This window comes from Phasianus colchicus, chromosome 12 (assembly GCF_987193195.1).
Source record: "Phasianus colchicus chromosome 12, bPhaCol1.hap1.1, whole genome shotgun sequence".
Taxonomy (NCBI): Eukaryota; Metazoa; Chordata; class Aves; order Galliformes; family Phasianidae; genus Phasianus; species Phasianus colchicus.
In genome coordinates, this window is record NC_143447.1 from 19,795,082 (window position 1) to 19,820,843 (window position 25,762).

At 50.7% G+C, this 25,762-nt stretch overlaps 1 long non-coding RNA gene across 1 annotated transcript in view; it reads left to right on the forward strand.

Moving 5' to 3' along the window:
• The first annotated feature begins 1,993 nt into the window (after positions 1-1,993).
• The window catches only part of LOC116225582 (uncharacterized), a 46,817-nt gene continuing 23,048 nt past the window's right edge, over positions 1,994-25,762 (forward strand). Inside the window, exons 1-3 of the long non-coding RNA XR_004166117.2 lie at positions 1,994-2,057; positions 2,293-2,401; positions 4,134-4,588. This is a non-coding gene — a long non-coding RNA (uncharacterized LOC116225582). The remainder of the gene's footprint in view (positions 2,058-2,292; positions 2,402-4,133; positions 4,589-25,762) is intronic.

A 25,762-nucleotide genomic window follows, 5' to 3' on the forward strand; every position in this document is an offset into this window, starting at 1 on the left:
CAAGTCCAAGCTGAGCAAATGCAAGATGACAAGAAGAATAAGAGCTTGCTTAGCAGGGAGAGGAGCAGTGAGCCTGATCTGGGGGTGGCTGCCCCTGCAGTGCAGTGATGTATCACAAAATGAGGTTCCTCTTTTGGATGGGCTTCAAGGTGAGCAGAAATGGGAGAGGATGGAGCTCAGTGCTGGGGTCCTGTCTCCCTGTATTGGTGCAGCCTTGCCCTGGGCCGTGTCCTGGACCAGCAGCTTCCACCCTGGGCAATCAGAGAACCATGGGAACATTAAGGTTGCAGAGAAAAAAACCTCTCTGCATCCCAGCAAACGCCACCGTGCCCACATCCCTCAGTGCCACATCCCTGCAGCTCTGGAACACCTCCAGAGATGGTGATCCCACTGCTCCCTGGGCAGCTGTGCCAGTGCAGCACTGCTCTTATGAGCCTGAAATTGTTCCTAATACCTAACCTGAGATGCAGGGGTTGATGCCAGCTGCTGTTGGCTTTTTGGCTTTGCTTACAGTTGTCCCAGCGCAGCTGCACCTCTCCTTCAAACCCACTGTGATGTACAGCAGGCACCACGGGTGGGACATCAAACCCCACCAAGGCCTACTGGGAGCTGCAGGTGTGAGAAAAGGGGAGCTGCGTGGGAGCTGCTGCTTCTGCTGGTTTGGCTCAGGTGGGTGGAAGGGAAGGGGGGAGCACATCTGGGGGGCAGCAATGGGTTTTTTCTTGATGCAGTGACTGTCCTTGTTCCAAATCACTGCATTGTGTGTTCCCTTTAAAAACAAGGGCGATGCTGCACGCTTCCTTGCTTTCAAAAAAAGGGTTTGCTCATGCTGAAGTCCTCCCTGAACACAGTGCTGAGCTCTGGGCGCTCCCCAGGTGTCACAGTCACTGCACCAGGAGCCGTGGGTGTGAGCAGGGTGTGTTTGTGCAAAGGGTGATCCTGGTGTCAGGATGGGACCCCGCTTTGTCAGGGTGTGCTTTGTCCCTGGGAGCAACAGATCGGGGCTGGGGGCTGAGTGAGGATGTGGAGTTAAATCACTGCATGGGAAATCAGTCTGCAGAGCAGGGGAAGCTGATTTTAGATAATTTTTATGGCTGGGCTGTTGATATTTCTGCATAAATAGTGAAAAGCATTCCGAGGGGGCAGCTGACAGCATGCCGTATCCAGGGTGCCATACCCAGGGTTACTGGGGTGCAGGACGCAGTGCTGGCAGTAGCAGGCTGCTTATTGAAGCAGTGCTGATTTAGTAGGACAAAAAAAAAGAGATGACTGCACTGGGAAGCGATGAGCAGATTGGATATCACACCACTATGTGGCATGGCTGGTTTGTGGCAGTGGCAGCAGGGTGCTCTTCCTGCAGCAAGAGCATCCTGGGGCTCATTGGCACTGCTTCCAAAGAAGCCAGGCCTTGGTGTAGGTGTTCTCCCCATTCATCCTCCTGGATGGGATGGTGTCCCCTCTCCCCTTGTCCTTGGTGCTGTGGAACCCAGCCCCAGGCAGGAGCTGGTGTGCAGCATCCATTACCTTGGTCTCTGCAATCAAAAGCCATTTATAGTAAATGTGTTTGCTTTGTACTGAATTACTCACAATGCTGCCAAGTACAACCACACCAGCTGTTAATTAGAGTTTAGCTTTTATTACCAAAAAGTCTGCTCTGTTGATATGGAAAATGGGAATAAAAAGTCATTTAACCTATTGTGATGTGAAAATAAACGATGACTTGTTGGTTTAATTAAATAGTCTATTTATCTAGCCGTCAAAGTGTTTGAACATACACAGGATTACGAGCGGCGCTATCCTGCCTTGTCTCCTGTTGTCTGCATAATCCTGTTGTTGGAAGGGAGTCACCTGCTGCGTGCCCCATTGAGCCCAACGCGCATCTTTCAGCAGAGGAGTCCCATGCATTGCTGCACATCCCTCCCCTTTCCTCCCATCCAACAAGGAGGCGTCACCTCCTTTCATAGAGTCATAGAATGGGTTGGGTTGGAAGGCACCCCAATGTTCCAACCCCCTCCCACAGGCAGGGCCACCAACCTCCAGATCTGGCACTAGCCCAGGTTGCCGATGTCTTTTTCCATGTGCTCACATTCTGTGCTTCCCAAAAGCACATCCTTTGGGCTCATTTGGGAATTTTGCTACATGTTCCACAGCAGAAGGAATCTTAGGACTTCCAGAAACCTGCGTGCTCCTCAATGCCTTCATCTCTTCATTGAGATGGTGGTGAAAAGGGAGGTTCTCAATGCTCACATCTGAAATTCTTTCTATTTTGTGCCATTTCTTTGTCCCCGACAGCTCTGTCCTGAATGGTGCATGGATTTCCAAGAAGAACACGGCCAACTGCAGAACCTGGAGCTGGCTGGCGGTGGAACCAGCGGATCTCATACACGTGGGCTGCCGGATGGTGAGGCTCAAAGGACGGGCACGGGGAGCAGGTTTGGTCAAACGGTTCCTTTGGTTCATCTGGTTGGATGCCAGTCTCTCCTCGGTGTTCCTAACGGGTGTGGGTGCTGCTGCTGTTTGCTCCTGGCCGCGGTGCAGGACACGCGCGCTGCGTCTCCACCGGAGCGCTGAACTTGTCAGCGCTGTTTACTTACGCCTTCGCACTGTTTGTGTAGTCAGAAGTCTCAATCTCATATTTATCTCCTCTTAAAGCGGCTACAGTTTATACTTTAAACACATTAATCATTTCCAAGCCTTTAAAGGGCTTTTAAGTGGAGACACTGGTTATGTTTGCCTTTTATTTAAAAGTCTCCCTTCCGAATTGGGAGGCAAGTGCTTCAAAGGACACTGAAGGAGCGTGCTCTCAGATGAACTGCAACTAGTAAGCCTTCCCCCGTGCAAAAGATAGAGCCAAAAAAGCCTTGTGCTTCAGAGGGCACCTCCGTGCCTGGCTGGGTGTGCACATTTTTTGGACTGTCCTTGGTCAGTGGTTCCTTTTGGAAGATATGGACTCTCCCGGGTGCTCATCTCCATTAGGCTGTGGCTTGCTCCCTGCAGTCTGTGGTTGGGACTCTGTGGTCCCTGGGTCTCATGAATCAATCCTGGAGTCTTTCAGCTCCAGCTTAGCAGTGACAGAGCACAACCCATGGAAAGATTCTAAGACCCACACCCGCAGCTGCACCAGCACTGCTCCTGGCCCTGGGTTTGGGGCTCCAAACCCATCCTGGTGTTCTCAGGAGGAGGTGCTGGCTCCTGCTTGGGTCACCAAAGCAGCCCAGTGGGGATACAGCACTCAGGAATGCTTTTGGTAAATACTGGCACACTCGTTTATTGGACAGGAAGGAAGTCCTACCAGAATTAAGAACACTCGCACAGCATCTGCTTCACGTAGGGTTGGTAACTGCTGCGAGGCACTGCTGCTTGGGACTGGAGGTCAGGCATGCACAGCCTTTCCTTAGTGAGGCCTTGGGACCTCAGATGTGCGTGCTGCAAAGCAGGTGGTGCTCATGATGTGTCGCAGCCAACTGCTGGGGGTGTAAATAAAGCAGTGATTGGACTGGTGAAGGATTTCTTCACAAAGGTGTTGCTGCTGGCTTTTGGTGGATGGAGGTTTTTGTTCACGTGGCATCTCCACACCTGGCTGTTGGGATGTGCTTTGTTTGTAGATTGGTCCTTCAGAAGCCTTATTTGTTTTCTTTTCCTGTAAAACCATTGGAAACAAGTAAGCTGGAGGTTAAATATCAGACCTGCAGCTCCAAGTCCTCCTCCAGGCTGTGCAGAGTAGTGGTGGGAGTCTTGCTTACATTTCAGTAATGGCAGAGAAAATCCTTTGGGTTGGAGCAGCTTCTGCTAGGATAAGGAGAAATGTTTTTTGGGGAGAAAATTTGGCTTTTCTTTTCTTTTCTTTTTTGAGAATCTGCCCTTTAAGATTCCCATTGGCACTGCGTGCTCAGCACCAGGCACAGAGCAGAACCCATTGCGTTCATCTTTGCTCCCCTTGGCCTCTATGCTCCTCCGCCTCCGTAATTGTAACAAATGCTTTTTCCATAAGATGTCAGTGTGGCACAGGAGTTTGGATGCTTGTTTGTTAGTTGTGAGTAATCCATCACGGGAAGTGAGGGAAAGCCATCTTCTGGGCTGTCCCCAAGTGTCAGCTCATTTACGGCTCGCGGCATTAATTTTTCCATTGGCAGAGAGGCAGAGGAATGGCCACACTGATCCCATACCATGAAAGGATGGCTGCTCGCCTTCAGCGATGTCAGGAAATGCTGAGGAACCAGAAAATGAGCATGAGATGCTCCCAGCTGCTCAGTTCCTGCTCTCCCTGTTCAGCTCTTCCACCCGACCGATTCACGTGCCTCCAGAATTGAACCTTGAACACCGTTTCCACCCCTCTGTGCATGTGAAACAGCAATCTGGAAAACACATTGGTGTTTTAATAGCGTTTCTGGGTAACCCTCTTGTACCGTAGGTATAGCCAAAACAAGGAGAAAACCCCTCAGGGCTGCGAAACCTAAGGACAAATGCCGATGGGGAGGCTTCTGCTGACCTCGCTGGGAGCTGGACCGATGCCTGGTGGCAGACAAAGGCTGTGTGAGTGGGGTGTGCTCACCCCAGCCCTGTTCTTCCTATGGTGTTGGGGCCCAGGGTATGTATTTCCCCCCCTGGCAATGGGCAGACTTGGATGGGTTGGACGTTGCGCAGCTCTCTCCCTTCTCTGGTTTCAGCTCGGTTGTTAAACCCAGTAATATGCGCAATAATCTGCCTGTCTGGGATTAATATAACGTTATATGTTTCTTGAAAGCCTTTCTGATCCCGCAGTTAATTTAATCTTTTATTAACATTAACGAGCTCATGTGGTGTCCAGCAAGCCTGGGGAGAATGCTTTCCAATACCAACAGATGACAAAGAGATGAAAATATAATAGCAGATGAATTCCTCCTTCACCGCAAAGGCAGCGAGGAGGGCAGAGCAGAGCCTCCTGCTCAGCAGAGCACGTACTGCTCGCTAACGTGAGCTGCCAGGAAGCAGTGCTCGTTGTTGAGGCTTTGAAATGGCAAAGGGAGAGATTACTGAGAGGCGTATCTCTGGCCGAGGAGCAGTGCGCACTTAGCAGCTATCAGCGCCCAAGTGCCAAAAGGAAAACGTTAACCTCCCTGGTGCCAAAGAGGCTCTGTGGATCCATTCTTTGGCCTCAGTGCAACGTTATAAAACAGAAATAATGGCAGTCTGGAAAACGGCCATTTCGCTGCTAGGAATTGTGTGCTGCTTTGTGCACGTGCCAGGTTCCCACCTCGGGGCGCAGGAGTTGAAGCGCAGGGCAGCAGTGTGCCCACCCCCAAGCAGTGTCAGGAGCTTCCATCCTCCCTGCATCCCCCCATTGACTCAAGCAGGTGACACCCATCTTGCCCCCCCTTTGGGCTGCGCTTTGGCAGCAGTGCTGTGGGCTCTGCCCAGATTGGTGCTGGAGGATCAGAGGTGGTGGATGTTGCGTGGCCGCTGCTCGTGCCGGGCTGCCTTGGCGCGTCACCCGAGAGCTGCAGCCAGACCTGGAGGGATCCAGAAGTTTCATTAATTTCCAATTGAGCTGGAGCCGGTGTGGGTTGCTCCTCTCGCTAGAACAAAGTTGTTCTGCACACCCAACAGCACCGGCATTGGATCCAGATGGAAGAAGCTCTGCTCCAGCAGGCAGAGGGAACCCATTAGGAGCGTGCTCCATTCCAAGGAATTCCTCTCCAATTTCCTTCCCGATTATCCTGCTTATCCACACGCATGAACCCTCCCTGCTCTGATGCTGCTTTATCTCCTGAACGGACGGATTTTCTTTATCCTTTGTGCTCTGTGCTGATGTTGTGGGGCCATGTTGTGGCAGGAGGGGCTGCTGGATGCAAGGAGAGGGGGTGTCCCCTGGGGCTGCTTTGTCTTTAACGCATAAGGCAGAAACCTGCCAAAATACAGTGCCAAGATCACACGAGGTGCGTGCTCTTAGCAGGAGGCTTTCATAGAAGCATTGAAGGTTGGAACAGACCTCTGAGATCCCCAGCCCATCCCACTGCGCCCACTGGTTATGTCCCCAAGCGCCACATCCCCATGGTTCTGGAATTCCTGCAGGGACAGGGACACCACTGCTCCCTGGGCAACTTGTGCTGGAGCAGCACTGCTCTTTCAGAGGAGAAATCTATGGGGCACAGGGATTGCCTTTTGCGTGCCACCAGCCCTGCTTCTGCACACTGCCCAGGAATGAGCGCCGTAAGTGACGGACATGGGGTGGGTGCACTGCTCTGCACACCAGCGTGAGCAGGAAAGAAGCATAAAAATGAGCTTGTAAAGAGGAGGGGTAACAGAGTTTGACTGGGTCAGTGAGGAGAAATTAGTGATCGAGTTGGAGTTTTCTGAGCCGCAAGCTGCAGTTTACTTTAAACTTTAGGAAAGTGTGGTCTCTGCTGAGGTCTGCGCTGTGGTGAACGCGGCGCTGCTTTCCAAGCCTCAACGGTTTTGCTGGGCTAATAAAAGTGGTCAGAGGAGGAGGGAAAGATGTGGTGGAATCTGGGCACTGGGGAGGCAGGACCTGAGCTGGAACTTCCCATCTGGGGCTGTTCAGCTCTACATAAAGCAAAGTGAAAGGCAGCTCATGGGCCAACGCACGGGCAGGGTGTGGAGGTGCCAACATTGCTGTAAGCCATGCAGATTGGGGCTGGCGGGCCCAGGTCGCTCAGTTCCCAGATGGTTTCCCACCATTTTTTTTTTTTTTTTTTTAAGATTTTTTGGCTCTGGGTCAAGTTTTAATTTGGTTTTTGCTTTGAGCAAAGGTGCAGCGCTGTGTGCTTGGGGAGGTGCAAGCGGAGGGCGAGCCGTGAAGCAGAGGCAGAGGAGGTGGAAAAATCACAGCCTGGGAAAAATGGGCTTTGCATATATTTGGGAAGGTTGCTAATTAGTGCAGAGAGTCACCACACCAGGGAATGCCGTATGAAAGGTAAAGCTTGGCTGTGCTCAGGATTGAGATGGCGGGGGAATACTGATGAGAGCTGCTCAGCTTCACCTAAATGCAAACCCATGCAGAAATTCAGGAGTTAGTGCTGCAGAACATCACTGAGCAGGTGAGGAAGGCTGTGGCTGCATGAGGCTTTGCTGAGGACCCCAGCAGTCTGCTCCTGGCTCTGGGATTGGCAGAGCCTGCTTTAGGATGGATGGGTGGATGGCAATTGTGCTTTGTGGTGGGTAAGATGGTCCCCAGTGGGAACCTCACATGTAGGCTGTGCAAAAAGCTGTGTGCATGTTCAGCTTCTGAGCTATGGTGTCACATTTAATTTTGGCTTTAAAGCAAGCTCCATCCCAGCATTCTCACATGTCCACCATTTGCATTGGCTGTTGGGTTCTGTGCACATGAGCACTTGGGGTTTACTTGATGCCTTTCCTGCTCCCAAAGAGTAGTGCTGAGCTGTGCTTGCAGCTTGCTTTGCAGTTATAGTGAATGAGAGATTTGGTGCCTACAGCACTGGGGTGTTGGGAAATGTTTTGTGTTTCCTTGCAGGAGGCTCCTCCTCCCCAAACCCATCTTCAGCATAAAACTGCTCAAAAGTGCCTTTCCAATCAGCAGCGCAGTCGCTCTCGCTCAGCAAGCTGTGTCTTTATGCACTCTAACACATGCCCTGTTACGTCTTTGTATTCAATGGGCACTTGGCATCTCCTTGGGGCTGGGCTGTCTGCAGAGATACTCCTCCTCCTCAAACAGCTGGAAGTTTTTATGGTGCTGTTGAGAAATATACCTGGGACGAATTGTTGGTTTATGTCTCAGGGAGGTAAGAGCAAAGAGGCCTCCAGATGCCGCAATGGAACCATCAACAATTACAGTGAAGGTGTAATTTGTCTCTCCTCCTCTTTAACGTAGGGTGGGGGGATCCTATCCAGGTAAATACAGCACTCAGCTGGCTGCTTGGCACGCTGGGTGGGGGCAAATCCACTTCCTTGGCAGATTATAATGATATACGTTAGCCACCCGATTTAGTGAAAAATATTGTTTTCTCCTAATTAAGCAAATTGTTGCAAGCTAGGTCGCTGACTCTTGGGAAGCTGCACTTTCTGCCTTCTAGGCTTGCTGACAAGAGAGTAGATTTATCTCCAATTCAGATCGCGGGAGATGGCGTTTGGTGTTTTATTACCACGTGCAACTCTGTGGATGTTACTGGGAGATTAATGAAGAGGAGAGGGCGGGGGTGAGGGGAGTTCAGCAACGGTCTGTGCATGACAAATAAGAATTATATTTCATTTCACATGCAGATGATGCAATCAGCTGCGCAACACTGGAGATAACGCTTCTGTCGAGGTTTGTTTTTTGACCTTGAGAGGCCACGTTTTCCTCCCCCCACCTCTTCCCTGCAAATCAGAGTTCGTCTCTTAATTACGCTCTGTGATTTGAGTTTCACACGCGCAGATCAGCGGGTGTTAACACGCGGGATGGACGTGATAACCACCTGCAGGTTGGTGCCTCTGCCCTGCACACATCCCCATAGACCCCGCTGGTATCCCCATATACCCAACTTGACTCTGGGCACATCCATGCCCATGGTGTCCCAGTGCTGCCCTATAGCTATCCAGGAGCGTATGATGGCCCCTTGGATCCTCAGTGCTCTTAGAGGTCTTTTCCAACCTTAATGAATGTGAATCCATGGTGAATATTGAGATAGGTGTTGGGTGAACACGGAGTAGAACTGTCCCTTAATCACCTGTATCTAAACATAATGACGTCTATATATCTATCTCTAAGGATACACACACACAGATCTATCCATAAGTATGCCTTTACGTAATTGGAAGTGCCTGTAAGTGTCCAAAAGCATAAACGTAGCTAGCAAAGGCTGTGGATTCCCTTAATGTTCCATCTGAGTGGCTCTCAGCCAGAATTCCCCCTTTTTATTAAAATTTGATTCAAAGCCTTCACCCACGGTAGTATATTTTTCTGTCTTTAAGATCTCAGTGCTTGTAAATGTCATCCTCCCCCCCGGCTTTTATTCAGTTCCATCAGCTCTCTGAGGCCAAAGATGTGGAGGTTATTGGGGTGGGGGTGGCTCTGCACCGTGAGCACCACGTCTGCCAGCCCAGGGCAGCGCCCATGCACACTGAATAACCATAATGGAAAGAGACGCTGTCGGCTTAAATACATCAGGGCTGTTTCCTCGCAGAGTGGCAATTTGCTCTGTCATTTGGAGTTATGCAAAGTAAGGCTAAGACAGCAATATCCTGGTTGCTAATAGCTTACAAGTGACTTGTTGGAGGAGCGCCGCTCAGGGATGCAGGAGGCAGCTGCTGGCAGCCCGGGCTCTGACAGCTCTTTGGGGTTTGTGCCTTCCCCACTTGGGCACATTTCCCTGCTTCTCGTATTCCTCAGCCCCAACAACCGTCTTTCATCCGCTTTTCCAGCCCTTTGCACCCTGGGCTCCTCATTTTTCTCATGCCCAAAGTGAAGTTGGCATTCCCAGGGGTGCTCTGATAGCAGAGCTGAAGATGCTTTGTGTTGTTATCTCTGCCAACTGCAACCCCTGTTCCTTAAAAGCTGCTTCTATGATTTGAGAACATAAGGGGAGGATTTCCAGAGCAGTGAGAGCTTGAGCTGACCAGCCCCTGTGTTACCTGCCTGGGCATCAGCTAATTACTGTGCAGCTGCCTCAGCTAATTAGCAGGCAGCAGCATCCCTTGCTCCTTAGCAAGCAGCTTGTGAAGCACTGGGAGTTTGCTGCATGGGCTCATGATGGGATGCTCTGGGGTCCTCCTCTGCTTTTCTGGCCTCTCCCCTACGGAACACAAAGGCTCTGAGCCTTTTCAAGAGCTCTGCCCGGCAGTAGGGAGTTGTGCTATTCAGATTGAACGGTGGCTATTTCACGCGTTGGGAGTGCTCAGGTTGTTAGTAGAATGCTCATCCTCAGGGGTATCTAAGAGACACGAGAATGTGGCACTGAGGGATGTGGTTGGTGCTGGGTTGGGCTTGATCCTGAAAGCCTTCTCCAGCCAGAGTGGTGCTGTGATTCCCTCTGGCTCAGGGCTGTACGATGTGTCTCCTTCAGGTGCTGTTAGCGCTGCCCCTATGCCAGCAAAACTGTCTCTGCCTCTCTGAGGTAGAAAAACACCTCTCCAAACCCCACCCCCCCCGCCATGCCCATTAACCATGGCCTCAGTGCCACATCCCCATGCTCTGTGCCTGTGGTGCTGCTGTGTGTCCAGGGGCACGTGGGAAAGGCTGGGGGAAGGTGTTGGCTCCTCTTGCTCGTTTCAGAGTCAGGACATCCCAATTTATGGGATGGTGATGTCTAGGAGCTTGTACCTCTGCCAGTGTAGGGCCATCAAGGCCACAGAGACAGCAGCCCCCAGTGCAGGCTCAGATGCTTTCCTGTGACTCTCATTGGGTGTATGCCCACTTGTGGTGTCCATCTGTCCTGCTGGGCTCAGCCCTGATGCCCGGAGCCGCTTGGCACAGAGATCCTGTGCCCTGCATTGGGTCCTTTGGAGCTGCTTGCCACAAAAAACACAGTGAGAACACCCCGACTTCAGTCTAACCCATCAGGTGTTTAATTGATTCATCATTTTCTGCCTCCCCTGTATAGGTACGAGTGTTTTCCTAACCCTCCAATTCACGCAGCCTTGTTTTTTCCACCGTGGGGCTTTCTTTTCCCCCTCCTCTGCACACAAGCAGACAAGATAGCTTAAGAGCTCTTATCTGCAAAGGAAAAAAAAATAGTCTTAATCCCCATTTAATAACATAATATCAGCAGGTAACATGTTCAATATGGCAAAGGAACTCCAGCACCAGGTCAATAGGGTAGCTATAATTTTTAGCAATAAACAAAGCCTGCTTTTAATTACTTCTGCGAAATTGCTTGATCCGTGCATGATTAAATATTCATTCTGTGTAACTAGACAGTTTCTTTGTATATAGATCCATATTAAATTTAGCTGGCATCCTGCCCACACAACACATCTCATAAATTCCTTTTAATGTGCAGCAGCTTTGAAGACGTCCCTCCTCCCTCCTCCCCCGGTGTAAATGGCTGATGGCTCTGCCTTACCTGGGCGGCCGCCGCTCGGGAGACACATGGAATCTTTTAGGAAGGGAAATGATGGAATTTAGGGGAGACATGGGAAAAATAAACCTCCTGATTGCTCCGTGATGGATCTGCGAGGGGAAAAAGTGACTCGCAGACCTTGTTTTCTCGCAGGCTTGCCAGCTAACTACTTTGGCAGCGCGTGTGAGGGGAAAAAAAATCCCTCCTTTTAAAGTCAAGCCAGGGCTGATGTAAATATTTATGTAATATTTTATTACAATCAGAATTCACTTCTTGATTGAAAAAATTTCCTAGGAATCCTGCGGAAAATTCAAATTAATACGGAATTTAAGTGTCTCGATTTGTTTTTAGCAGCGGCTTTGCCGGGAATGCCGACGGCCGTGGGGAAGGAGATTGGGATCGTGGTGTGCAATCAGGATCAGGCCCTGCCTTGGTGCCAGTCCTGCAGAGCGGGTCTCTCTTTGTCTCTCTTTCAGTGCACGGAGATGCACTGGTCAGTGCAGCATGCAGGAGAATGGAGCAGGCGTGGGGCTGCGGGCGGCTGCTTGGGCATCTGACTGCAGGGCAGTGGGAACAGCTCCCCTTCCAGAGCCACCCCCAGCCCTCTCTTATGTATGGTGTCCCCTCCAGAGCATTCTCTGCTTGTGCTCTGTGAATGCCAGAGGTGGAAATGTTTGGTGGGTGGGCTGCGGTGGGAGGAGGTGCGGCAGTGGGATGCTGAGTGTGCATGGGGCTGCATGTGTGCACGTGCATGTGTTGCACACCCATGGTGCTGGGTGTGTAAAGGGTTTTTACAGAGGGGTGTGGGGGCTTTTTGTAGGGCACAAAAAATCCTGTAAATTCCTCAGAGGCCCCAATGCTTAGGGCTGGAGTCACAGGCTGCCTTTAAACGTGCTGACGAGGAAACATAGGGGTTGTAACGAGGAGAGGCTGTGCTAAATAAGTGGCAAGCCAATTAGCTTGCTTTAAAACATCATATTAATTAGCATGAAAATAAAGCCAAACTTTTTCAAGATAATTGCATCTTTCAAATATCAGTATTCTTGATCCGTGGTCGTCTCATAAATATGCATTATGATATAATCCTTTAAAAACATGCTGTTAATGAGGAACACGAGGAATGTGCTCGATGTTGGAAATGGTGGCACAAAATGGAGCAGCGGTGGCACTGCCCTTCCCGAGGGGTGCAACTTGCATGTGGCTTTTTGCCACGAGATGCACAGAAAGTGGTTGGAAGGTGAATAGAGACAGAGGGAATGGAGCTGGCGTTCCTCTCCTCTGAGTGCTGCTCATGTTCTGAGCTTCACCGGAACGTCGCGCTTTAAGGCTGAGCTACCAGGAGTTGCTGGCATGTGCAGTTTGGAGCTGATGTTGTAAAAATGGAACTTAGTCATCCCCTGTGGCTTTATTTATGGCTTGGGGAGAAGGAGGCTGGCGAGAAAAGGAGCTGTGCTCAGCACCATGCATGGCAGCGTTCAGGCTCTGGGGCAGCCCCCACTGCCAGCCCTGTGGGTTGGGGTGGTGTCTGCATCACCTGCTCAAGCTGTGAGATGGGGGGAAGATTCCCTGTTTTGTGGATGGCATCGTGCAGAATTTGGGCACTTTTGGAGGTGCAGCCTGCATGCTGGTAGGTGGCCCTAACCCCATCCTGCTGCCCATCCTCACCATGCTGCTCCTTCCTAAACATCACAGGGGTTGGCTGCTGGGATGGTGCTTCCCTCCCGCACTCTTCGCCCATCTGCAGAATCATAGGATCATAGGAAAGGTTGGCAAAAGCCTCTGAGATCACCTCATCCAACCAAACCAAAGCGTAAAGGACTTGCACACTGCTGACAGCCCAGGTCATGGGTTAATCAATGTCTGTATGATATTTTGAGAACATAAAGCTCCCACATTAATAAGTTATTGCTGTGTTATGGCCAAAGTGTTGCAGGCTTGGGCTGACGATGCTGCACAATGCCCGTGGAGTCACAGCAGAATTTCTGTTATTGCACCCATTATTCCGGTAAGCAGTTGCTGCTCTATAGAGAAACAGGATAATGTCCTTTCTACAGGGCAGCCATATGCAACAGCTGCAGGCTGTACAGTGGGGATGAATCCAGTTCTTGCCATTTTGCTTTCTTTGCCATTTTCTCCTGGGGTAAATGGGTTCCTGCGGCTCCTGCTCTTTTCCATTCCCTCCTGGCTTTATTAAAAAGGTGAAGTTGCAGGATGGGACACCTTGTTGGTGGTGAGCCACCAAGACAGCACTCATCAGCATGCATCAACCTCTGCCTTTGGAACCTGGATGGAGGAACCTGGATGGATTTTCTTCTTTTCTCACTTATTTTGGTGTCCCCAGAGGATGAGGGGGTGTTCTGGAGGGAGCTGACAGGTTGGGCAGGCACAGAGGTGAGCAGGGCTGGCAGTGCTGTTGTCCCTGCTGGGGACTGGGTTATCCCAGCTCCTCCTGCTGCAGGAAGTGGTGGGAGATGCATTCCCAGCCTCCTTCCTGGGATGCTTTACTTTATGGCTGGTTGCACAGACTGCTGCGAATGGAGTGCCCGACTGCGGCGCTGAGCGTTGCCTAAGTAATGCCTGGCATTAAAGAATAATGCTAATTTCTCTTAAGAGATGGCGGTGCTAATGGGTTTTTTGATTGCACTGTATGCTTTTGTTCTTCTGCTTGGCCAGCAAAGAACAAGTCATTCCTAATGAATGCAGCGTTTCGAGGCCAGCAGGGGAAGGGATGCCCCGCCAGCTCGTTAGGTGCCTGCTGATGGCACTGTGGTGGCACTTCAGATGTCAAGGATGGGTCACCCGCAGCATGTGACGCCATTCATTGCAGGTTATCCCTAAATCACCCCTCGTTGACATCACCAGGAAGTTCCCATTGGTTCCACAGGGCTGGATGTGCCCTGCAGTAGGGCATGGCGTAGCGGGGTGAAGCTCTGGGTGCAGAAGCCCTCCCCAGACACGAGGCTTTGGCACATGTCTGGCAGCTCTTCACGGGTTTAGCGTGACTGCAAATGTGCACCGCTTGGGTTTAATAATTAACCAGGGCTTTATTTAACTCCATCGCTGCACTGCAGTAATGATTCATCAGATACCTCGTAATGTGTACGCTGTAATTTTTATTAGGAGGTACTTCTAAAACACAAAGCTGGTTGTTACCTGTTTGTATTCAAACATGTCATTAGTTACTGTGTACCGTGGGTCAACACGCGGGCATAAAACAATCCCTTTTCTTCTCTTGCAATGATTAACCCATCTATCAGCAGAGTCTGTTTAATATCTGTCACTATAAACAGTCATTACTTTCAAGAATAGCCAGATGGACAGATAATTTAAAACATAACTTGGAATCTATTTTAATTTTTAGAGGCCTAACTTAAGAAAAAAAATGGTAGAAATGCCCATGCAATCACACGCCCAATTTGTGTGCGTAATTACTTTGATTACATGTGTGCTTGTGGTAATTGTCACCACAGATGGCACTGGGATGCATGAATGGTCACTTGTGCATGCAGAGCTGCTCCACGTACCACGCCAGGGAGTTTGCAGATGCGAACTGGGTGAGCGCTCTGTGCGCTGTGCTGCAGGACAGGTGTGCAGGGCTGTAGGGCTGCTGAGCCCAGCCTGGTTCAGGCACTTGGGTGCAGGCATGGGGAGCTGGAAGGGGGCTGGGAGGCATTGCCATAGGGCACAGCGTTTGGGGCCTAGTTGCAAAATGTCTCCTGCACCTGCTTGCTGGGCTGTGCTGTTCTGTAGCCTGGGTGGTGCTGATGGGGATCAGAGAATCATAGAATCACTAAGGTTGGAAAAGACCCACAGGATCATCCAGTCCAACCATTCACCCATCACCAATGGTTCTCGCTAAGCCATGTCCCTCAACACAACATCCAAACGTTCCTTGAACACCTCCAGGGTTGGTGACTCCACCACCTCTCTGGGATCATCATGTCTGCCCTTCACCATGACAAGTCATCCTCCAAATGCATCAATGGGCCACTCATGCGCTGTCCTGTTAGCTGCCCCATTGGTGCATCCACATGTTGCTCCATTTGTTGCACTGTCGGTGCATCCCCATTGCCCTTGGTTTTACATCCAATGGCTGCTCCTTTAGCTCAACCACATGCCACCCCTTTAGCACAAACAATCATTAAGGTGGGGAAAGACCTCTAAGGTCATCAGGTCCAACTGTCAACCCATCACCACCATGCCCACCTATAGAATCGATAAGGTTGGAAAAGACCTCTAAGGTCACCAAGTCCAGCCTTCAACCACCACGACTGCTTATGGAGTCATGGAATTGTTAAGGCTGGAAAAGGCCTCCAAGGTCATCAAGTCCAACCCCAACCCATCCCCACCGTTCCCATTAACCACGTCCCCCAGTTACACAGCTGCACCCAGTGGCTCCCATCCCAGGCCAGCAGCTCTCCGTGCTGTAGCACTGCCCTTAGTGGAATTAAGGGTGTCCGCTCATCAGGGTGGGGGGAGAGAGACTTAGGAGGCAGTCTATCTAAAAGTTATTATTAATTTTTATTGCTGCATGGATTTAGAGATTTGGAAGAAGATAAATTCCAAACAGACATCCATTACTAAACCGACAGTGTAGCTTAAAGATAACATTTACATTCTTACGGTGTTGATCTGTATCTGATCCCACTCAATCTGCTCCCTGTTCAAACTTTTTGCCACCTTCAGAAGGATCAATACCTACATCAAAGGTTATATGAAGGTGGCCAGATTCTTTTAAGCTGTTTGCATAGCCCTCAGTTTGCTGTGCTAACACAGGCTGGTACTTCTTCCAATAACTCTGTTTGCCTTGTATTAGGGCTGTTTGCTGAAACACCTAGCAGAATCCAATAGAGGACAGACTTTCTAAACATTTGGTCACATCTGTCAATCAATAACACCAATCGGTTTCCTGATACAAACAGCAAACTCTGCCAAATCTAATATTTGCCCAAACTTTTACTGACTCTTGCTGGTTTAAAACAGTAAAAGGCACCGGAGCAGACATCGGTGCGGAAAGGTTCTTGCTAATATTTAACCCTGGGCAAACAGAGAATAATTCCAGCAATGGAAGGAGAGAAAACAAACAGTGTCATTATTGTCCCCTTTTTATTGGAGATAATTTGCTTAAATGTACAGCTATTATCTGTTAATATGGCGAGGTATAATTAGAAGGAACAAAATACAGGTTTGGCCGACGCGGCGCGGGTCTCAACTCTTGAACCTTGCCCCCTGCCCCCAGAACGTGTTTATGCAGGTGATCTTGGAACAAACACACGCCGTTATCAGCGAATGGAAAACACCTGACTCAAAAACAAACAGCAAAAAAAAAAAAAAAAGAAAAAAGAGGAAAATGTACTCAGAGGTCTCAGGGCAAATCTGGATTGTGGATTGAAACCAAGAGGAGCGATGGGGATGGATGTTTTTCTGGAGTGGCTGCAGGGCTGGGGTGGGTGGCTGGAACTGTAAACTGGGGGATGCTTTCCATGTGCATCTGGAATGAGGCGTGGGGATGGGTGAGATGTGGGTCCTGGCAGCCCATGGCCTGGGAACACCTCCATCCATGGGGTCCTGGTTCCCACAGTGCCACCACTGGAGGCTGTGGGTGATGGTGGCACTGCGGTTGGTCTTTATTACATTGGGTTGTGGAAGGAGAATAACTGGGACAGATAATGGCCTGCCCCTTTTGGTAGCCATGTCTGTCTTTGTGATAAGCAACAGTCACTCCATGTGCAGGTAGGGCACTCCATCCCTGCGCCTCAAAGAGCTGCTTTCCCCAGAACAGGAATCTAAGTGGGCTCTGATTGAGAGCAGAACGCACCTGAAAGCTGCACAGAGCACTGCTTCCCACAGCAGACAGCCTCTGCATTTTGAATGCAGCCTCACAACGTGCATGGCGTGTACTCTCATCTCTAACACTTTGTTTATTGCTGTGCACTGCTAAATATTGGATAATGGCAGTTAGCAAATGCTTTTTGCAGAGGGAAGCAACTAAAGCAGAAAGTAGACGTGCTGCTTGGCTTGCAAAGGGAATTATGCTGCAGGTGATGGAGATGATGCTCTGAGATGAGTGGTGAATGAGGTTGGGTTGAGCAACGCTTCTCCTCTGCCCCTGTTTTGCCCAACAAGTGGCTGCCAGCCCTTGGGGGTGGTGTCCTGGGCAGGTTGAGCCCACACTGAGCCCGTCAGCAGGGTGAGATGGTGCAGTCCTGAGTCACTGCTATTGCAGCACATCCCAACCTGCATCTGCAGTGGGTGTTTGTGTCTGGCCCTGAGCCCTCCTCACTGGGAAAAACCACGTAGGTTTGCAGGAGAACATCTTCAGAGCAGCCCTTGGGGTATCCAGGTGACATCTGCCCATCCTGGTCGTTCCAGAGAGCTGAAGCTCACGGCAGCTTAGCAGGCCAAAGTGAGAAGTTTGCATGCTACTCAGGGAGGGAAAATCAGAGGCACAGGGCACCATGGACAATTGCATGGATAAAGTGCATGGATATGGATTAAAGCCCAAGTGTGGGGCAGCCCAGGAGCAGCACGGTGTGATGGCAGCGCATGGCAGCAGATGGCAGTGGCTCCGTGCTGCCTGCAGACAGCCCTGGGCAGTGCTTAGCATGGCAAGTGTCAATGTCTGGGGCTCTGGGATTCAAAATGAGCTCTTATTTTTGCTGAATGGCAGGTGGGTGTAACTTGTGGGCCCTGAGATGGAGCTGAGTGGATGAGAGATGGGAATCAGTGGGTGTGCTGCAGAGCCCACCCTGCACTGTGCTGTGGGGGCCGTGACCATGAGTTTGGCCCCATGGGAGATAGCCAGGATGGCATCAACACCAGGGAAGGCTGCAGGGGCAGGGGCTGCCCTGTGTGGGCACAGTGCCTGCCTGGGGTGGGCCTGAAAGGAAGGAAGAAAGGAAGGAAGAAAGGACTCACCCGCAGAGCAATGGGATGGGAGCCTGCCCCGAGCCACACCGGTGGGAACTCTGTGTTAATTGCCATCCAGACTGCTCTAATTACAGGCTGGAGAGGAGCTGCATCGGACCTGTTCTTCCTTATCAGTTTATTGCCGTGATGTTTTCCTAGACGCTGGGATGAATCAGAGCATTGCGTTGCCTTTCGTGCTGGCTGGAATATATTTCCTGGAGAATGTGAAAGGTGTTTTAGTGCTATTAATGAGTGATTAACCTGGATGCTCTGGGTTAGAGGCTGCTTGGCGTTCACAGCTCATGGGAAAACTCAGCACGAGGAAGTTGGGAGGCGGCCATGCCCAGCACCTGTGGGAACAAAGCAGGTTTCTGTGCTGTGACAACAGCAGTAGAGGATGGCCTTGGGAAGGCGGCCACGCATTGATTTGTTCCTGAGCTTCGGCAATGCCTTGGCTGGGGTGCAGCGTGCTCTGAGGGATGAGCAGTGAGCGTGACTCAGCGTGCAGCACGGCCAGGCACTGCTGCCCCATCACCGAGGAATGGCCCTGGAGTAACACTGGAGTGAAATATTTGGGACCTTTCTGCAGATGGATGGTCAAAAATTTCAGCTTCTGCTTTGACTTTTAAATACGCTGAAACCTTATGTCTGTCTGCAGGTTGATCCCAGGGGACAAAGTGATGGAGAAGTTGCCATCAGCCCAGTGCGATCGGCACCAAAGGGGCTGAGCCATCACAGCAGAGCATCTCAAAGGTTGCTGTGGATTAAGGAGATTCTGGTACTGGGGTGATGCTGCCCAATGGCAGTGCTGCCCGTGGAAATGAGGGACTGTTGCAAAATGGAGGCCAAAGAAGTTTCTGGCATGACAGAGGGGGGTAGATCTCCATCACTGCCGTGGCACAAGCAGCAGCTCCAGGCAGGACAATTAGAGTCCACCACCATGAAGTTATGTGCAGGAGCATTAGTGCTGCTACAGAGCATCCCTATGCATGGCCAAGGCTGAAGTCCTCTCCAAAGTGGCCACAGCCATTCTGGATTAGAGTTGTTCGATCTGAGGACCTCCAAGCCATCTCCCTCTGCTCCTATGTGTGTGTCATTGAGCCATATGTGTTTCCTTGATGGCAGCAGAGTGAGCTGCAGGAGAGATGATAGCAGCGCAGCTCCGCTGGCTCTGAAGCTTTAAAATGCTTCAGGAGTAAATGCCTTGTGTGCTAACAAGCATCTCTGCTGGCACCACGCAGAGCATCCCTCCTCCTGGGGCAGCGAGCTGGAGAGCTGCTGCGTGGCAGAAGCTTTGTGTGTGCCTTTGCTGCAGGACAGACCCCGGGGTGCCAGCTGTCCCCTGTGCACAGCAGGTGGGCTCCTCTCAGAGCAGCCCCAGCTTCATGGCTACATCTGTGGGTAGGAGAGCTGGGCCCCTCCATGGCTTGCTGGTGGCATGAGCCATCAGGTCCTTGCCCATTCAGCAAGTGGGAACATCTGTCCCCACTGCCCAGGGTGATGCTACAAGAGGTTTAGGAGCCTTTAAATGCCTCTGCAAAGCAATCTGCATCGTTGCCATTTATTTAGGATACAACACTGACCCAGACCTCAGAGGGCTTCCTGTGGGATCCAGTGTGTTGTGGCCAAGGCAGATGGCACAGGGTGGGGAATGACATCAGGGATGTGGGTGAAGGTGGAAAACCCCACTGTGCTTTAATGGTGGGAGGTGCTTGCCTTTCTGCAGGTGAACTGACCTCAGAAATGGGGAAGACACAAGAACCAGGAGCTGGTGGCTGTGCTGATGTGTATTTGGAGGCATCACCAGCCAGCAGAGCACGGGGACAGGCACGGCTATGATGGGTCTGTGGGGATGACCCTTTGGATGCACTGAGTGCTTCCATCCATCAGAGGGATAAAACCCCACAGCAGGCACTGGGATGGTGCAAAGAGAAAACCCTGCGGGCTACAGGTGGGAGAGTCTAATTGCTGCACTCATTGCATGCCATGATGCAAGATGCAGTGGCTGCAGCACGCCCTGTGCTCGAGGAATCCCCTGCAGCCATCCCTGGAGATGCAAGGATTTGGTTATTAAAACCACCAGAACACCCCCAAATTAGAGCTGCATGCATTTTCCTGCATACAGTCCCCATCTTTGTGTCATGCACGGATCAACGCTAGGATTTCCTTCCCCCCCATCTTTTTCTTTGCCACTGGCACAAAGTCCAGCGTTGGTTTAATGTTTGTCAAGAAGCACCTGAAATGAAAGGTGCTACGCAAGCAGAGGGCAGACTTTAAGCCTGTGTGATGGGCTCTATAGAAATGCATGTATAATAATAATGACATTAATAACAGGCTGTTGTTTGTCATCGAGCAGATCCAGGGCCTGGGCACGCCCAGAGCAGCTAATAGTGAACAGAGAGCTTCAGCCTGCACACTGCTCCAGGAACAATGGGTGTAATAACACCCAAATTGCTTCCAAAACCCTGGCGTGGTCCTCCTCAGGGCCTTTCCTGGGACACAGACAGCTGAGAACAGGGTTTCGTGGAAACCAGATACCTGCTGTGCTCCAGCTTTTGTTGCTGGCTCGTGCTCTGTGAGTCATTTATTGCCTGAATGTACCGTCTCAGTTTTTTTCTATCCCAAAAAGAGGAGAGGAATCTTTCATCTTCTCCGCTGTTTGTGGACAGCTGGAGCAGGAGATGGGTGTGCTTGGTGATCTCAGTCATCATTTCTGACCTTACTGATTCTGATTCTGTGACTCTAAGATCCTTCCAGCATCCAGCCTCCATTGTAGGGCAGGGGGAGCCCTACTGCTCAGTGATTCCCAACGCAGTACTGGTGGGTCCCTAAAACTCGATATATTAATTATCACATCAACATCTCTCCATCACTGTGCCTGCTTTCCGCCTTTGCACGCAGCTGTTTGTTGCTCCTCAGCAGTCAGCGCGTGCAGAAATGTGGCGTCTGCCTTATTTGTGGAGCTCATGGAGGGAATGCCTCCAATGTGGATGTCACGTCCTGGAGCTTGGATGCAGTGTGACCTCCTTCATAGCATCATAGACTCATAGAATTGTTAGGGCTAGAAAAGACCTCTAAGATCACCATGCCCAAGCGCCAGCTCTGCCTCTCCTCTCTCTGCCTCCTGAAGCAGAGGAGGAAGAACTTCCCAATGTCAGCTTTAAATACCAAACCCAGGGCTCGCAGTGATAACGTGGAGCTGGGAGTCTCATGCAGGGCTGCCCCGGCAGGAGCCGGCTGCTCAGTGCGCCAGACGGGCGCTGCTCTCTGCCTTTGCCTGCTATGCACACACAGCTATTTGTATAAACTGGTGGACGCACGTGGGAGGCGAGCGAGGCAATCAGTCTGGCTCTGCAATCTGGAAGGGAAGTGAAATATGTCTGTAAAGTTGGGTGTGAATGGGGAGAAGTGACAAACGCAGGCAGTTCAGAGAGCATGCTGCTGCAGGGGTGGGTGCCACATGGGTTTGGATTTGTTGGGTGGCAGCATGGGATGCTTGCAGCACTGATGTCTGCTGTACGATGCCCATGCTTCTGCATCAGCCACCATAGAGTCCTTTAGGTTGGAAAAGGCCTCTAAGATCACCAAGTCAACCCATCCCCACCACGCCAAGCCATACAGTCACCGAAGCATCAAGGTTGGCAAAGACCTCTCAGATCCTCAGCCCCAGCCCATCCCACTGTGCCCACTGCCCACATCCCTCAGTGCCACATCCCTGCAGTTCTGGAACACCCCCTGGGATGGTGACCCCACCACTCCTGGGCTGCTGTGCAGTGCAGCACTGCTCTTATGGAGAAGAAATATTCCCTAACACCCAACCTGAGCCACCCATGGCACAACGTGAGGCCATCACCTCTTGTCCCGTGGCTGTGAAAACACCGACACCCACCCCACCGCAACCTCCTTGTCCCTTCCACAGCGCTCTCACCCTGCTTCCCCCCATTGCGGGCTGCCATCTGTCTGTCCATCCGTCTGTCCATCCACCCCACAGCACGCACACGTATGGGAGGATCCTTGGCACAGGGCAGCACACGCTGACCCCAGGCAGGGAACAAACCCCTGGGTCCTGCCCAAGGTGACGGGCAGCAACGGAACCGCGGTGTAGTGTTTGCTTTGTGCGAGTACACAATAACGCTGTAACCTTGGGTTGTTTGCACTAGCCAGGAGTGTCATTGCCAGCGTTGCATTCAACAGTTGTACTTGACTGAATAAGCAGACGTTTGTTTTTTTTTTTTTTCCCCCTCTGTCATAATGGCACTGTCCCACGGAGGGGCGATGGATTGCTTTTTCGGTTGCACATGCTGTTATCGCTGCGCTGTTCTAATGCTAGTCAAACAGTACTGTGAATAGCCAAACTCAATAGCAGCAGTGTTAGGCTGGAAAGTCAATATTAGCTGAGCAAACAAAGCAAATAAAGAGTTGCTATTTGCGTAGCTATGAGTATTTGTATGCTCTGCTGCTGAACAGGGTACTTTGAAATAATAATTAAAAAAATGTTGTTCTTCAAGGCAGGGAATGTTTTTTATTTAGGGTAGAGGAGTCAGCTTTTATGAAAGGCAGCGTTCACTCCCCTGTGAGCAGCCCCACGAGCATTGGCTGCTCTCTGCCCCATAGGATGCTGCTGCGTGGCGGGGCCGTGCGTGTCGGGAGCGCGGTTCCTTCTGCTTTCTTTTGCACTTCACTGTTTCTTGTTAAGGTTCTGGCGTGTTTCGTGGTTTGCTGTGTGACCTTCTAAATGGCACATGCCTATTTATAAGCAGCTGTCTGTGGCCCGGTGCCACTTTAAGAAGGCCTGGAAATGAAATCCAATAAACCCTTCCTTCATTAATATTGGATATCTCAGTGCACGCACACAATGTGCACGTTCAGGAGGGGGTGTGGCAGCCCACCTCCCCCTGAGGGCTGTTTCCTTATGGGAAGCGTTGCTGACACCATGTGCAGAGGTTGGATGGGATGTGGGCCCCTGGCTGCTGACCACCAGGACCCCGACCTCATGGGATGAGCTGCACCACCGATGCCATCTGCAGAGAATTTTTCATGCAATCTCTGGGCCAGGATGCTTCAGATCTAAATAATACAGCTAAGGGATTAAATAATTAATTCCAAGGAGGAGAGTGGTTGTGAGGCATAGGCAAGTGAATGAATATATACAGCAGGTTGGGCTGAGCTGCAGGGAGATGGAGAGTCGGAGTGGTGCAGAACAGGGAGAGTACTCATGCTGGGGGGGGCAGGAGACTGAAGGAGATGAGGTGGGGATCACAGAGCCATAGAATCACTACATTTGGAAAAGCCCCTGAGATCCGCACATCCAACCAACCCATCCCCACTGTGCCCACTGACCATAATGCCACAGAATCATAGATTGGCTTCGGACAGAGGGGACCTCCAAGTCCTCCAAGTGCCACATCTCCATGGCTCTTCAACACCTCCAGGGCTGGTGACCCCACCACTTTCCTGGGCAGCCTGTGCCAACACCTGACCAGGACGAAACAGATCAAACAGAGCTTGTGCAATCCTCCTGCAGTGTCTGGGCTCCAACTTGTTGCATTGCTGGCTGCTCCTGTTGGTCCCATATGGGCATCAGTCTCCCCTCCTTCCCTAATTTTGGTACTGTGCTTCCATGGTGCTCCTGGAAATGTAAGAATGTCTGCTTCTCCATGCTGCTCGGTGTGTCCTGATGTCGCAAAGCACATTTACTGCACAATTATAGCGCTGGCTAATGCTGTTTGGAATAATTAAATTCACATGACAAATGTAGTTGCATTAATTTTATTTATCTTGAGTGGCTTAACAGGAACTAGCAATGGAAAAAGTAATTATTTTGCTTCTAGGGCACTGGGATTGCTGATTTGGAAACCTCTCTGAGACATATTCCTTAAATGTGGAATAGCAGCATGTGAAATGCATGAGGAGCTAATACAGTGCATAAAAATGAACGTAATTTCTGAAAAATGGAATTAATGAGGCAATGAGACTGTTTTAATGAGCATAAGGTCTGCAGTAAATGTCGCTGTTCCCATGTCTTTATTGTAAATTATAATGAGCGTTGCAGCCAACGCTGCAGGATGCGGAGGGGAGGCAGCAGGAAGGGATGGATGGAGCCCGATTTGGGACCCCCTCCTCTCCCTTCTCCCCCTTTTTTGGTGGAAATGTTTTTATTCCCTCGCATACCTGATAACTCACACCACTGCCTGATTCCTCTTGTTAAATGGGTGGATGAGCATCTCCAAGCCAGGGCTGTGGCTGCGTACCGCTGGGAGAGGCACTGCGTGCCGTGCGCTCCGAGCCAGGTATAAACCAAACCCTTCTTTGCACTGAGCTATTGCAAATTGTCTTGATGACTTTGTTTCCGACCAGCAGGGCTGGAGAGGTTTGCAAAAGTGGCTTCTGCTGAGCACAAGATAGGAATAACCACAGCGGGCAGATGGCCTAAGGCCGCGGTGATGGGCACGGTGACGGGCACCGCATGCGGAGACATTTCCTCTCTGTTTTTTCTCATTTTCTCCTTAATGCAGCCTCACTGTGAAACTGTTCTATGTTTGCAATTTAGAGAGATACGACAAACAGGATCATCTTTGCCTTAGCTTTATTCTGAATTTTGCTTTCTTTTCCTATTGCTGCTAGCAGGGTCTCCGTGGTCCCGCTGGATCCTGTGGGGAAGGTTCACGCTGACTTTCCATGCTTTTCCCCCAAACCCAGCAGCAGAATGATGCAGGACTCAGAGATCCTCTTTGCCTCCTCCCAGCCCAGCAGTGGGTCAGCACCCCGTGAGCACCTCCAGCTGGTAAATCCCTACTGCCCAGGGGTGCTTTGGTTGCCTTTACCACCTCCGTTATCAGCGCTTCCACTGCTCCACTGGGGAACTGGGGTCTCCGAGTGGTTTCTATGGCAATTCTCAAAGATGTGCCCTGGGATTTCTGCACAGAGCTCCTGCTGTGCTGCAGGGCCCTGCCCTGCATCAGTGCTGCCCCAGTGCTGGGATGGATGTGTCCCTGCAGGAGCTGCATGAGGTGGTGATTTCAGGAGAAGCAGCAGCCATAACCTGCGGGTGCTGGTGGAGCTTTGCAACGGAGCCTTCCACACCCACAGCGGAAGACACAAAGAAAAACGCCATTTTGAGCAGAATTTTGAAGCTTTTTGAAGTCTTTCCTCCTTTTGTACTTGGGTTTCCCTTTCGTTTAAAAGGCAGGAAAAGAAAAAAAAAAAAAGAAAGTATTACAGAAAGGGCCCCAGAGGGACTCTTCGCCCATTTTTTCCCCCATTCTTCCATGGAGGAAAGGAGAGAAAAAGGACACAAGTGGGAAGAAATGCATTTTCTCATGAGGTGCCCAGGTGCGGCGTGGCCACCCCCATCCCAAATTCCCTGCACTCCTCAAAAAGGGCTGCCCAAAACAGGGCTTTGTTTCTCTCAGCAGAGGTTGGAGCGCTGTGACCGCTCTCCCCTGGCAAGCGGCTGCCTGTTTACAGACATGTAAATACAACTTCACAATTGCCATAAATCCTATTGTGCAATATTCTCTCGAACCAATTAGATCCTGACATCTGCTTAATGTTTAATTACTTTTTGACGAAGGAAACGGAAAAATTGACAAATAGTTTAATCCATCAAACGCCGGCCTTTTGTGAGCGTGTTTATATAAAGCTCACATGCCAACATCTCTTAATTTTTCTTGCTGCTCTGGCAAGGATGAGGACAAATATTTATATTCCAGGCACACAAGATGGCTTTCATATTGTTTTCATGTTTAACTGATTTCAAATGAACTAAGATGGCTCTTAATGTGGTTACAAGAATTTGCCATTAATTTTCACTTAAAATTGGATCCAGCTTGCTACATGTCTGCAATATATTAAAGTTA